The sequence below is a fragment of the Vicugna pacos genome, chromosome 11 (genome assembly GCF_048564905.1).
Source record: "Vicugna pacos chromosome 11, VicPac4, whole genome shotgun sequence".
Lineage (NCBI taxonomy): Eukaryota > Metazoa > Chordata > Mammalia > Artiodactyla > Camelidae > Vicugna > Vicugna pacos.
Genome location: NC_132997.1, coordinates 60,028,414 through 60,041,885, shown reverse-complemented (window position 1 = coordinate 60,041,885; position 13,472 = coordinate 60,028,414). Strand labels below are relative to the sequence as shown.

General features: G+C 37.5%; 1 protein-coding gene across 4 annotated transcripts in view; it reads right to left on the bottom strand.

The window, feature by feature from the left end:
• FAM13C (family with sequence similarity 13 member C) overlaps nucleotides 1-13,472 on the bottom strand; it is a 344,617-nt gene that overhangs the window by 145,553 nt on the left and 185,592 nt on the right. For all 4 annotated transcript variants that reach the window (XM_072971482.1, XM_072971483.1, XM_072971481.1 and 1 more), the window contains 4 exons: nucleotides 9,231-9,431; nucleotides 6,435-6,620; nucleotides 4,920-5,085; nucleotides 4,499-4,613 (listed from right to left, as the gene is read on the bottom strand). The gene's annotated coding sequence lies outside the window, so the exon portion shown is untranslated. The remainder of the gene's footprint in view (nucleotides 1-4,498; nucleotides 4,614-4,919; nucleotides 5,086-6,434; nucleotides 6,621-9,230; nucleotides 9,432-13,472) is intronic.

Here is a 13,472-nt window from a genome sequence, read left to right as displayed (position 1 = left end):
CACACTGAGACACTGTTTCTCAGGTCTACCCAAGGACTGATTAATTTGCTAAGAAACTGGACTTGGGTCTGACTTGCTATTCACTATTGGTTAGATCCCTGACCCTGTAGATTTACATGTTAACATGGCACATTTTGTCCACTCTGTCCAGAGGAAAAGGTGACTTCAGCACTCATGGTTTCATTGCACTGTGCAGCTTTAACCAATTTTGTGTCTAACCTAGCAATCTTATACTAACATTCTTTCTAAATGCCTATAAATATGCAGATCCTCAAAATGCTCTTAGAACCAAGAGCATCATCATCTTATAGATCCTCTCATTATTAAATTAATAGATGTCTGATTGTGCCTATATTTATATGAGTCATATATTTAACTTTCAAAGTTGTACCTTTGAAAAAAATCAAAATTTACTTTTCAAAGAACAACAGGTTCTTTGCAATTTTCCTTTCCTTTCTCTAAATATTTTTTAGGTAACTGAATAAAAGCATAATACAGGCATTGCTTAGAGATATTGTAGGTGCAGCCACACACAATAAAGCACCACCACAATAAAGTAAATGTTGCAATAAAGTGAGTCACATGAACTTTCTGGTTTCCCAGTATACATAAAAGTTATGCTTACACTATACTGTAGTCTACTAAGTATGCAATAGCATTATTTCTGGAAAAAAAAAACAATGTACATACCTTAATTTAAAAATACTGCTAAAAAATACTCATCATCATCTAAGCATTTAGTGAGTTATAATCTTTTGCTGGTGGAGGGAGTGTCTTGCCTCAATATTGATGGCTGCTGACTGGTCAGGGTGGTGGTTGCTGAAGGTTGCAGTGACTGTGGCAATTTCTTAAAATAAGACAATGAAGTCTCCCACATCAATTTACACTTCCTTTCATGAATAATTTCTCTGTGGCATGCAATGCTGTTTGACAGCATTTTACCCACAGTAGAACTTCTTTCAAAATTGGAGTCAATCACCTCAAATTATGTCACTGCTTTATCAACCAAGTTTGTAGTATTCTAAATCCTTTGTTGTCATTTCAGTAATCTTAACAGTATCTTCACCAAGAGTAGATTCCATCTCAAGAAACTACTTTCTTTATAATCCATAAGAAGTAACTCATTCATTAAAGTTTTATCATGAAATGGCAGCAATTCGGTCACATCTTCAGGATCCACTTCTAATTCTAGTTCTCTTGCTATTTCCACCACATCTGTAGCTACTTCCTCCACTGAAGTCTCAAACCCTTGAAAGTCCCCATCCATGAAGGTTGGAATCAACTTCTTCCAAACTGCTATTAATGTTGATATTTTGACCTCTTCCCATGAATCACTAATGTTCTCAATGGCATCTAGAATGGTGAATCCTTTCTAGAAGGTCTTCAATTTACTTCGCCCAGATCCATCAGAAGACACAACCTAGGGCAACTGTAGCCTTACAAAATGTATTTCTTAGACAATAAGACTTAAAAGTCTAAATCACTCCTTAATTCATGGGCTGCAGGATGGATGGAGTGCTTTAATTTCCTTCAAGAATATTTCCTTTGCATTCACAACTTGGCTGTTGGGTGCAAGAGCCCTAGCTTTCAGCCTATCTTGGCTTTTGACATGCCTTCGTCACTAAGTTTTATCATATCTACCTTTGATGCTAGTGAGAGATGTACAAACTCTTCCATTCACTTGAACATGTTGAGGCCACTGTAGGGTTGTTAACTGGACCAATGTCAATATTATTGTGTCTCAGGGAATAGGGAGGCCTGAGGAGAGGGAGGGAGACCTAGAATGGCCAAATGGGGGAGCAGTCAGAAAGAACACAAAGAACATTTTTCAAGTTCACCATCTTATCTGGGCATGGTTCATGATGCCCCAAAACAATTAAAAGAGTAATTTCAAAAAGCACTAGTCACAGATCACCATAACAAATACAATAATAATGAAAAAGTTTGACATATTGAAAAAATTATCAAAATGTGACACAGACATGAAGTGAGCAAATGCTGCTGAGAAAATGGCGTTGATAGAGTTGCTAGACACAGGGTTGCCCCAAATCTTCAATTTGTAAAAACACAATATCTGCAAAGATCAATCAAGCGAAGCACAATAAAATGGGGTATGCCTGTATGGTCTTAGATCTGAACCCTATGGACTAAGATAAGTTTAGAAATAGTCATCCCTTGAACGATTTAATATACAGTATATATACATTTCTAAACCACCTACTGCCACAAATGAGCTATGTTCAGGAGTGTCTGACGTGGCCTCTTCACTGTATTTGTGTATACATTATTTAGCTATCACAAAATGAGGTCTACTCTTTGTTATAATGAGCCCAATAAAGGTAAGTTTATATTCAGCATTCTTAGCTCTAAAAATTCAAAAGTTGTCAGTTTTCAGAAATCATTTTTACTCATTTTCTGTGATATTGATTCCAAATGTTCTAAGGCAGCAAAAGATCATACTTTTCTCATTTAAGCATTCCCAGTGATCCATTTGGAATGGAAAAATATAATGCATTCAACTTTTAAACAGGACTTGTAAAAGTATATGAAATAATGTGGGCCCTTTGAAAATAACATGAAATAACAACTGTATAAAATAAATGCAGGTATTCAATAATGTCCACAGAAAAGAAACAAGAATTCTCAGCAGATCCTGGTGGGAATGCAGTTTGGTGCAGCCACTGTGAAAAACAGTATGGAGATTCCTCAAAAGACTAGGAATAGACTTACCATATGATCCAGTAATCCCACTTCTGGGCATATATCTAGAAGGAATCCTACTTCAAAAAGACACCTGTACCCCAATGTTCATAGCAGCACTATTTACAATAGCCAAGACGTGGAAACAGCCTAACTGTCCATCAACAGATGACTGGATAAAGAAGATGTGGTATATTTATACAATGGAATACTATTCAGCCATAAACACCGATAACGTCATGCCATTTGTAGCAACATGGATGTTCTTGGAGAATGTCATTCTAAGTTAAGTAAGCCAGAAAGAGAAAGAAAAATACCATATGAGATCACTCATAGGTGGAATCTAAAAACAAACAAAAAACATAAATACAAAAGAGAAACAGACCCATAGACATAGAATATAAACTTGTGGTTGCCAAGGGAGCGGGGAGTGGGAAGGGACAGACTGGGATTTCAAAATGCAGAACAGATAAACAAGATTATACTGTATAGCACAGGGAAATATATACAAGATCTTGTGGTAGCTCACAGCGAAAAAAAATGTGACAATGAATATATGAATGTTCGTGTATAACTGAAAAATTGTGCTTTACACTGGAATTTGACACAACATTGTAAAATGACTATAATTCAATAAGAAAATGTAAAAAAAAAAGAATTCTCAGCAGCTCCATGAATAGATGAATAGTAGGGACAAAAATAAGATTTTCAGTAGTACTCTTATTCATTGAAAACATTTTGTTGATACAGTTGATTATGGTTAACAAATAAAAATGTCCCAGAAAAAAAAACTCAGTTTTGGCAGTATAGAAAAAAAATAACTACTTAAATTCTTCTAACATTATTTGTTTTCATCTTAAATCAGGTTTAGAGATTATAGTGTCTGGAGCTTTGTTTTGTAGTATTCAACTTGGAACAGGACAATACTGATGAATAATCATACAACATCTGGTTATTTTGGAGACCCTAATTGACTAAATAGTAACTCAAGGTGAGTTCAAAAAGAGAAGCAGAAAAGCTAATACTGGAGTTCTAGAAGAAGTAAGTTCTAGGTCAGTGTTTCCCAAAGTGTCCTCAGTAGAATTGTGTTTCCCATATGGTTCAAGAAAAGAAAACAAAAGAAAGAAAGTTACATGATCAAAAATAAGTTTTGAAAGGATATATATTATAACTTAACCATGCATATTAGGCAGCAAAGCAAAGTATTTCATTGTTTTTAACCAACATTTCTCAAACTCAGTGAAGACCACACAGTTTTTTGTTATATATGTTACCTATTAGTATCAAGTTGAACTAGGATTTTTGAGGATGAATTCCCTGAATATATCAGGGGAAAAATGCAAAGCAGATTAACTGGTATAATTATTAACTGAACAAATGAATGAAGGAACAAATGATGCTACATGCTTGTCATTGTTCCATAGCTATGAACAAGACAGACATAGTCCCTTTCGTAATGACGTTTCTAGAGTAAGTATTTATGTATGTATATATATGTAATGTATATTGTAAGTACAGCCCTATTTTATACAATTTAAGTAGACTAAGGGGGAAATGGAAACACTAGATTTTGAATATGGTTAATTCACTTACATGTTCAAAGTTTCAATGTATTACTTTTCTATCAATGTTCTTAAAATCAACATCTGAATTTCAGACTTTATAACAATAACTTAGTCTTTATTACAATTGAAAAAAATTTAATTCTAATGTATTGACTTGGCTATATGCAAAATATAAAGCAATAAAGTAGTGGTCAAGAAAGAAATTTCTAGAGTTGCCAGGGTTTAAGACCTACCAGTTACTAGTAGTCTGAACTTGGACAGCCACTCCATGCCTCAGTTTTCTCAGCTATAAAATTGGAGATAATAATGACCTTTCTCATGGCTTCCAATGAAGATGAAATGACATGACTGAAAATGACAGAAAAAAGTCAATAAATGTTATCATCATTATCATTTTTATTATTATTATAATAAATAAGAATATATAAACATAAAGCTTGGAACAGGATGTACGAACCGCTGTGCCGGGATAGTAGGTTTACAGATAATGTTTTCTATTTCCCATAATGGCCCCGTGTTTACAAAGTTTTTTTTTTTAAGTACAGTAAAAATGAAAACTCTATTAAATGTAGATGGATTGCTCTTAAAAATGAAATCAGCTCCATCCAGAATGGCTTTGTGCTCACTTTACAGCTTTTGATTTAAAATACTCACACATCCCTGGAGAAACATTCAATTCTGAGAAATCACTTTCTGCAAGACCCTGCGGCAAGGAGCCAGGAGTGTACAATGCCAGGAAGTCAACAGAGGCCTGCTCTCCTGTCCTGGACACAGTGACCTGGAGCTTCCTGCCAGGACCCCTGGGAGTGACCGGGCTTCCCTGTGGAAAGAGAAGACTCTTGCCTGAAAAGATAATTTTCCATAAAGAAAACTCTCCCTGGTTCTCTGTCCTCTTATCCTTTCCCTCACCAGCCCCAAGACCTGGTACAAGAACTAAAGAGGCCTCATTATCTGAGCGGTCAGTATCTGAGCTCCTGAAGATTCAAAGATGCCCAGGGAAGCAAAGTTGTGATACCAAAAATATAAACTGATGGTGGACTGGTTTTGATCTTGGTCTCCATTCAAACATTCCCCCACCCATTAATGCTAGTATATAGCAAGTTCACCTCTGTCTGAAAATCTGATTCTTTTGACAGCAAAATACAGATACAATATAAATTGAGTGCTAAGCAAAATTGTAATTTTTGCAAATTAAATTCTTCAGGATTTCATGAAGTCAGTGGAAGTAATGGTGGAGAATGGCTTGTATCACATTTAAAACCAGAGGTTTTGACAACAGCAACTAAAGAATAAAAAAATTAACAAAGATGGGGACATGTCAATTCCAAAGGGGATGAACTGACTATCAAAGGATTAAGAGTGGTACTTAGAAAAATTTATGAAGCCCTTAATTAATTTTGTAAATGCTACCTTTTAAAATTATGCAGTGAATGTTAAATGTGAGCTGAAGGTTATCATTTTGAGATGTTAAAATTTTTGCAGAAAAATTATGTTTATCCTCTCCAATGGGCATAATTTATTCTTTACTGTTTCTAAGAATTAGTTCACTATCACAATTATATCCCAACTGTAAGTTAAGAACACTTTTATAGTGTATTTACTGTTTACCATCATCTACCAGGCTGTATGCGCTCTGGCCAAGAGACAACTGAACTTGTCTCCAATCATATTGGCCTCCCTGCTCTTACTTCAATAGGTGAACTTGATCCTTCCCTAGGCTCTTTGCACTTACTATTCCCCCTGCTGGGAAAACCACCCCATCTGCTCAAATGTGCCTCCTTGGGGAAAACATCTCTGACCACACCCTCTAAATCAGCAGCTCCCATCACTTTATTCTGCCTTACTTTCTTCATAGGACCTGTTACTACCTGATATTTAATATTTGTTTGCCTCTTTGTATTATAATTGTCTCTCCCACTAGAACGGGAGCTCTTTGAAGGCAAAGATTTGTAGGTCTTATTCATTACTCTATCCCCAGGGCTGAAAATGGTGTCTACCGTGGTAGCTACCCAACAAATGTTTGTAGTATGAAATAAACAAATGAATATTGAGTATCATTTTTTTCTAAGATAAAGCTCTATTCACCCTTAATTTTTTCTATTTACTTTGAAATACTAGCTTCTGTTTTAAGTGACTAACTGTAGGTGGGATTTTTCCAACACAAGTTACCTTCAGGTAATGAGGTTTTCCTGTATTAGACATTCCTTTCTTTGCTTTGCAGAGATAACTAACAGATTTCATGCTGTTATGCTGATACGGTTGATGGTACCGGCTGCCCAGAGCATCGTTGGTTTCTAAGATTTGGTTGCAGATCAGCCAGAAAGAGCACTGGGATTGATCAGTCAGCAGTATTTGCTAAGAGACAGGATGGGGACATGGTATTAGAATTACTGAATTAAAACACCTTATTAAAACAAAGATTTTCTTGAGAAAAACACATTTCATTATTAACACCTTAGCTTGAATGAAATTTTAGATAATCAAATACATCCTTCCTATTGGTAAGATTCTCAAGAACCTCAGGAGTTACCTGGTCCAGTTCTGTTTTAATATCTAAACTTGTACCAGGACAGTCCCCTACCTGCTGCTTGAAACCTTCAGGAACAAGAAATTTATACCTCACAGACTCCTTTATTAGACTCCTCTAATTCTTGAGAAAATATTTTCCACTTGAGCCCTTCCCTACCTCTTGCTACTTTCACCCATGATTGAATGCCCCTAAAAAATTAATCTACTCCATCTCCTGATCTCCAGGTCAGATCTTCCCCATTCCCTCAGTACATTCTCACATGGTGTGATTTGGAATCTCATCTACATCTTTCTGGGTTGTGTAGCACTGGATAAACTGTGAAAATACCCTCTTAAAATGCATCTGCTACCCTAAACAAGTTATTAGTCCAGGAATGGTTTGTTCAGTGAAGAGTGAAATGGGATTTGCACCTTCTTCTTTTTAACATTATATTCTTTTCATGTGACCCAAGATCACTGTGAGTGGTTCTGCTGGTCTGATCACACCAGAGACCCAGAATGTTGGAGTCAACTGCTACTCCACATTGTAATTGACTGTACTTCAATAAAAAAAAATTTATTTTAAAAAACAAATTTCTTATTATAGCACAGGGAACTATATTCAGTATCTTGTAATAACTTTTAATGAAAAAGAATTTGAAAATGAATATATGTATATATATGTATGACTGGGATATTATGCTGTACACCAGAAAGTGACACATCATAATTGACTATACCTCAATAAAATAAATAAATTCATAAACAAACAAACAAATAAACTGCTACTCCAGATCCACATCTGTGCCTTCCAAAAGGAGAGCAACTGGTTGGTTGAACCCAAGTCCCAGCTTTGCATACATTCCTATGAAATTCTATATTGTTTGATCTGACATTTCATACTATCAAATCTAACCTTTCAGATCTTTTTAGAATAAACGTCTTAGCAAAAATTACATTGGCTATCTCCTCCAGTTTCACAGAAGCAGCACTCTGTAGATACAGTTCTTCCAAAAACTGGAGCATACAATAAATATACTTTTATTCAATTCATAATGTTTTCATTTATATAAATTAAGAAAAAGTCTTAAATAGTTATTTAATATAGTAAAACTTTGAAGATTTGAAATTACATTACTTTAGGGGTGGTAGGTGGGCAGAGAAGAAATGACAAAAATGACTTGGGCTCAACATTTGGGGGGGCTACTAGAGTGAGAGATAGCAATGGGCGAACCCTTGGGTTACCAGGTGGTAGAATGATTAAACCAATTCAAGGTAGGAGTGGCAATTCATCGTCTTCAGCACCTTCTTCCACCCAGCAAAGTGTTACAGCTGAAGCTCTAGTCAAACACATAGCAATTTAATGACTCATCCAGTTGAAGAAGGACAGCTTCACACTTCCTTGGGTTCACATAAGCGGAACACATCTAGGATACCTAGGGCCCACTGAGCAAAACCTCTTTTGTTGTATGAAGAGGAAAGGGTATTTTTTTTCCCCATAATTCCTCCTACACCTTTCAAGAGAAATTTCTAAGATTTTCTTTCTCCTCCCACAGTTCCATTTAACTACTCTGTTTTTAAATCTCAATAGCATCCTCTTTCTCTATACATGAGCTTCGGCCCATGTAACTCTGCTCACATTTCAACTGGTAATCTTTTTATATAAATGCCTTCGCTCACAACATAATATTCTGTATCTCTTTAAAATTCTCAACCTATGTTGTTCCAGTTATCTATTGTATTTATGACTTAAAAATTTTTTTTCTCCTGATTTTGAGGGTTAGAAATCCCAGAAGAGTTCAGCTGGTCATTCTGATCAACGTGGTATCAGCTGGGGCAGGTGGAATGGGAGGACCACCTTCTGAACTGGCTTCTTCACCCAAATAGCCAATAACTCAATGTTCCCGGCCTCTCTGTCCACACAGCACCTCATCCTTCAGGGCTTCTCCATGTGACTTGAACAGCATAGTGGTCTCAGGGTAATCTATCCTCTTCTATGGTGGCTGACCTCCAAAAGACAAGGTAGAAGCTGCCAGGCCACTAAAGGCTTGGCCTGAACTGGTATGACATCACTTCTGCCATACTCTATCACTCAAAGAAGATATAAGTCAGCTCAGATTCCAGGACAGGATAATAGACCCACCTCTTAATAGGAGGAGAGTCAAAGAATTTGTATCCATTTTAATCTGCCACAGACATTTACATTGGTTATTGATTTCCTTATCCTTAGAGTCATGACAGCAGATAGCTATACTTCTCATTTCAATGGACCACTAATCTATAGATTTTGGGTATAATATATATATATGATATAGTTATTAATTAAGAAGAGAGTCAAGATTTCTGGTTTTTTCAAAGAAAACAATTGAGCTAATCCAAGCAACCATCCTCACCAGTGTTGTTTCAACACCGTGGTATGACATGATTGAACTTGCAAGTTATTTGCCAAATACTGACCTTTGTGAATAACTGAATTTCAAAATAATAAATTAAAGCTGATCCAAGCTTTTTTCTGTAATAGCATCACTCTGTCTCCCATGAATTCTTCAGTGGAGGTTAAGGGACGAAGTTGTTGCAGCTCTTCCACTGGGAACTGCTCACAACCCTGGCACACTGATGGGGAAATTCCACATCCCAGTCATCATCTATCCTGCGTGGCTTAGAGGGAAAAAAAAGAAAGAAAAGATTAAGAACTCCTAGCTTAGAGCAGGTTGCTAATGAAACCAGTATTAGCTAGCTAGATGAAAGCTGGATAAAATCCAAATATGAAGCCATTAAAAATTTTATTTTGCTCAGTAGCAACAAAGAAAAATCTTATTGCTGTGTCCTTTTTCTCTTCTGCCTTTCTCTATCCTTCTCCCAGCCGTTTCCCCAGAGGGCTCACAAATGTGGGCAAACGACACTTAGTAAAATGTACCAGCTACCAATCTTACTGGAAAAAATAACTCAAAAGTCACACATTGCTAAGGCTGGGCAGGAATACTATTTGCTAATACTAAAAACAGCAGATATTTATAGTTCCAAAAGCATAGTGTCTCATTCCACAACTATTTCTAATTACTAAGCACATACTCATAAAATATATTTTGCCCTTATCACCTCCTTGAGACAATGGCTTAGCTCCACTTTCTATGGACTTTGTGAGCTGCTTGTCAGTTGCAGGTGGTTCACACACATCCACAGGGAACCACATTCCCTCTGGCCCCTGCGCAGTCAGGGCCGCTACGTTTCTATATTTGGTGTCAATCCCTCAGCGCAGGACTCAGCTCACATCACTGCTGGGCCTGTTGTTACTGGGCTGAACTTTGCACAGAAACCAACTTCTTAATGGTCCTCAAGAAATCATTAAAAATTCAGTGACACTGTGCCTCTCAGCCAAAACAGTAAATATCAAATTGTAGAACCAATAGGATATGAATTACTGACACAAAACAGATCAGAAATGGTTAGTCTAGTGAGCAAAAACAGAATATCTAGAATCAACTGACAAAGAAATATCAATTTTAAAACATCACCCATTAGAGATACTTTTCATCTAATAACTAAAATGCTAAAAGCTTAAAAGCCCAGAAAGCAGCATAAGGCAAGAAAAAGTACAGATGGAGAGTTCTGGGGCTTGAAAGCTGCCTCAGCTCTACTACCAACACATTCAACCTTGTAGGGTGAGTGACCTTTCCTGGACATCAGTGTCCTAAATAAGGAAGCAGCGAGATTTGACAGTCTTTAATGGCTTGGCTAACTATAAAATTTTGTGGTTCTCAGGAAATGTAAAAAAGTTACGTGGCCTGTTTTTGGAAGAGAGGGAGGAAGAGAAAAAAAGAAAGAAGGGAAAGAGGAAGAAAATAAGGAAAGGGAAAAGGAGAGAAGGGGAAAGGGGGAAAGAGAGGGAGGGAGGGAAGGAGACAGATTAAAAAAAAGTAGAGTAAAAGAAAAGCTGGAATATAGATATAAATACATATATATGTGTGTGTGTGTGTATATATACATATATAGATACATCTGTGTGTGTGTGTGTGGAAAAAAACTTTGAAGTTAAAATGTTATCTAGGCAACGACCACATCAACACAATAAATGACTTAATGAAAGTGGTAAAGGACCAGCCAGGATTAAGAATTTGAACTAATGGTATTGCAAGACTACTTAACATTGTTTGGCTCATTACACAGAATGTTGATGGGTTCTACTTACAAACTTCTAAGAAGCTTCAATAAACCAATCAGAAAATTGTGCTCTATTTTTGGAAATAAAATGGGACTGTTTCAATACTGTCTGCCTCCAATTTCTGCTCCATTACGGGTAAACTGGCTTCTGTGGGCTGGCCTGGCTACTGTGACTCCACCATGTGTGAAGTTGTTTCTACGGGAGGAAACTGAAGGGACTAAGATGACTTCCTCTCTCCCCACCTCATTACAGTCACTGAAGATCTTGGAGTATAAGTGGAGAAAAGGAAGTGTTTGGAGGCTACTGAAGCCACAGAGAAGGTTCAGAAGGAGAGAACAAGGGATTATGAGAAGTACGAAAGGTAGTGAGGAAAGAAACGGCAAGCAAAGTACGTGTGGATATCAAGATGCAATGGAAGTATCCCGATTTCCAATCAGGCCCTGGGATTCTCCCAACTGCCAGGCTCCTATGCTGTATACACACTGACAGTACCCTTACTGGTTTGTATACCATCTTCCTACCATCAGAAGAAACAACTCAGTAGAAGAGGGGTCACCTCACACTCTCCAAGCTCCAGAGTGAAGTCCACCACTGATGGAGAGCATGCTTGTAAGAACAGCATTGCAGCCTGGGTCTGCCTTGTACCACTCATGAGGGGCCAGGGATGCTTTGTCATGCTATATACTGTCAACCAATTGTGCTGGGAGTTTTGTGTTCACACCCCTCAGATGGCGGGAGACCAAATCACAGGGCTATGGGAGGCTGACACCAAGGCTCTATTTTCCAGCCTGCTTATCACGCTGTCTTGAGCTCTCATCACTCACTCACTAGCTCCTTTCCTTGGCCTCCAGCCCATCTAGATTTTAACTCAACGATTTTAGCTTTTTTTTTTTTTAACTTTCCCAATATACACAAAAGTAGAGAAACACGTGTAACAAGCCCCATATATACAAGATTCATCTTTACCAATTATCAGTATTCAGCCATTCTTCTTTTACCAAATGTCAGCTCCTCCAAAATATCATCAAAAAAGACTTTGATACAACAAAGCTAAGTTTATTCTTACCTGTTAAGGGAGAACACCACCTTGCCAGACTTTCACTACTCTCTTAAAGTGAGGATGGCAAAGTTGGAATATTTATGAGATTTTGGGGTCTAGTTGAAGGTGGATCATTCAGTGGGAAGGGGACATGATTAGGACAAGTAAGGATCATGATATAATGATTTATGACCTGTGGATACAGCAAGGTAAGGATTTTGAGGTAGAGTTCAAAGAGTCTTGAGGCATATAAACACTGGCTTGCTGCTGCCTGCTGAGGAGGTGATTAGTTTTAATGTTCACTTAAACGGACTTTAGGGGAAGTTCCTGAAACAAGCAATAAATATATTTGCAACTTTTATCTTCCTGAGCAAGAGTACCCTGGAATAGTGAAATTAAATTGATGAAGGCAGTGGAATAACAGAGTTACATTGGTTAAGCAGCTGAAAAGTCAAGTCGTGATAATGTGCACGGCAAGTTCTGTGGATGGATGTCATCAAGTCGCCACTTACTTTTATTGTATTATTATTTGCTAGTAATTTAAAATTATTCCTTACTTTTTTTTAAAGTTGCCAGATGGTATCCAACTCATATATACAGTCTGTTATCTCTAATAACCAAAACCTTCATATACATGTAATTTTTAAAAAAATCTTTCAATGTTTCTGTTCATGGCTTTATCCAGAAAGCCAAGGAAATGACCCCATGCTAGGAATTCACTACCACACTCGGGAATAAAAATGCTGAGGACTGTTCAGAATCTCAAAGAGCTCTACACAGACATCATCGCCTTATTTGGCCAACAGCCAGTCAGCTGTGATTATAGGGGCAGAAAGAACCAGCAAGCGGGACTTCAATGTGAACTTTGTGGGGAGAGTGAGGGGAGAGGTCGGCTCCTTTTGAGGAAATGAAGCCATTCTTCTGAAGGAAAGAAATTGCCTAAAGAAAACGTACCATGAATTGGATATCTACTCCTGTGGGGTTTTCATAAAAATATATGTGTATTCAGGCTACAAACATTAACTGAGCACATTTTAAATGCGGGGCCAGGAGGAATTGTGCAGAAGGGAAAAGCCATCTCTATGTTTTTGAGGAAAGCCTGCCTTGGTGGAAAGATCACCACCTTCAGAGCCAGACTTGGGTGGGAATCATGAAGAAATGACTTAACATCTAATTTCTTAATGCTTCTATGTTTCAAATTCTACTACAAAAGCTTGCAAGCTTTTAAGGATGGAAAGAAATAATGTACATATAGTGGCTGGCATGTAGAATTTATTGTTTATTGTTTTAGTTGCAATTTCTGCCTTTGAGGAGACTGGTGAAGGCCAAGAGTAGGCAGGAAGGCCTGCAGGTCATGTTGGGTCCAGCCACCTTGGGCCCACACTGCCATGCTAGACAGTACTCTGTGCATCTGTGAATACTCCTGAGTACGATCCTGTTACGATTAGAGCCACACTTCAGGAGGATGAATCTGACAGCCAGTGTGACCCTTAGACTC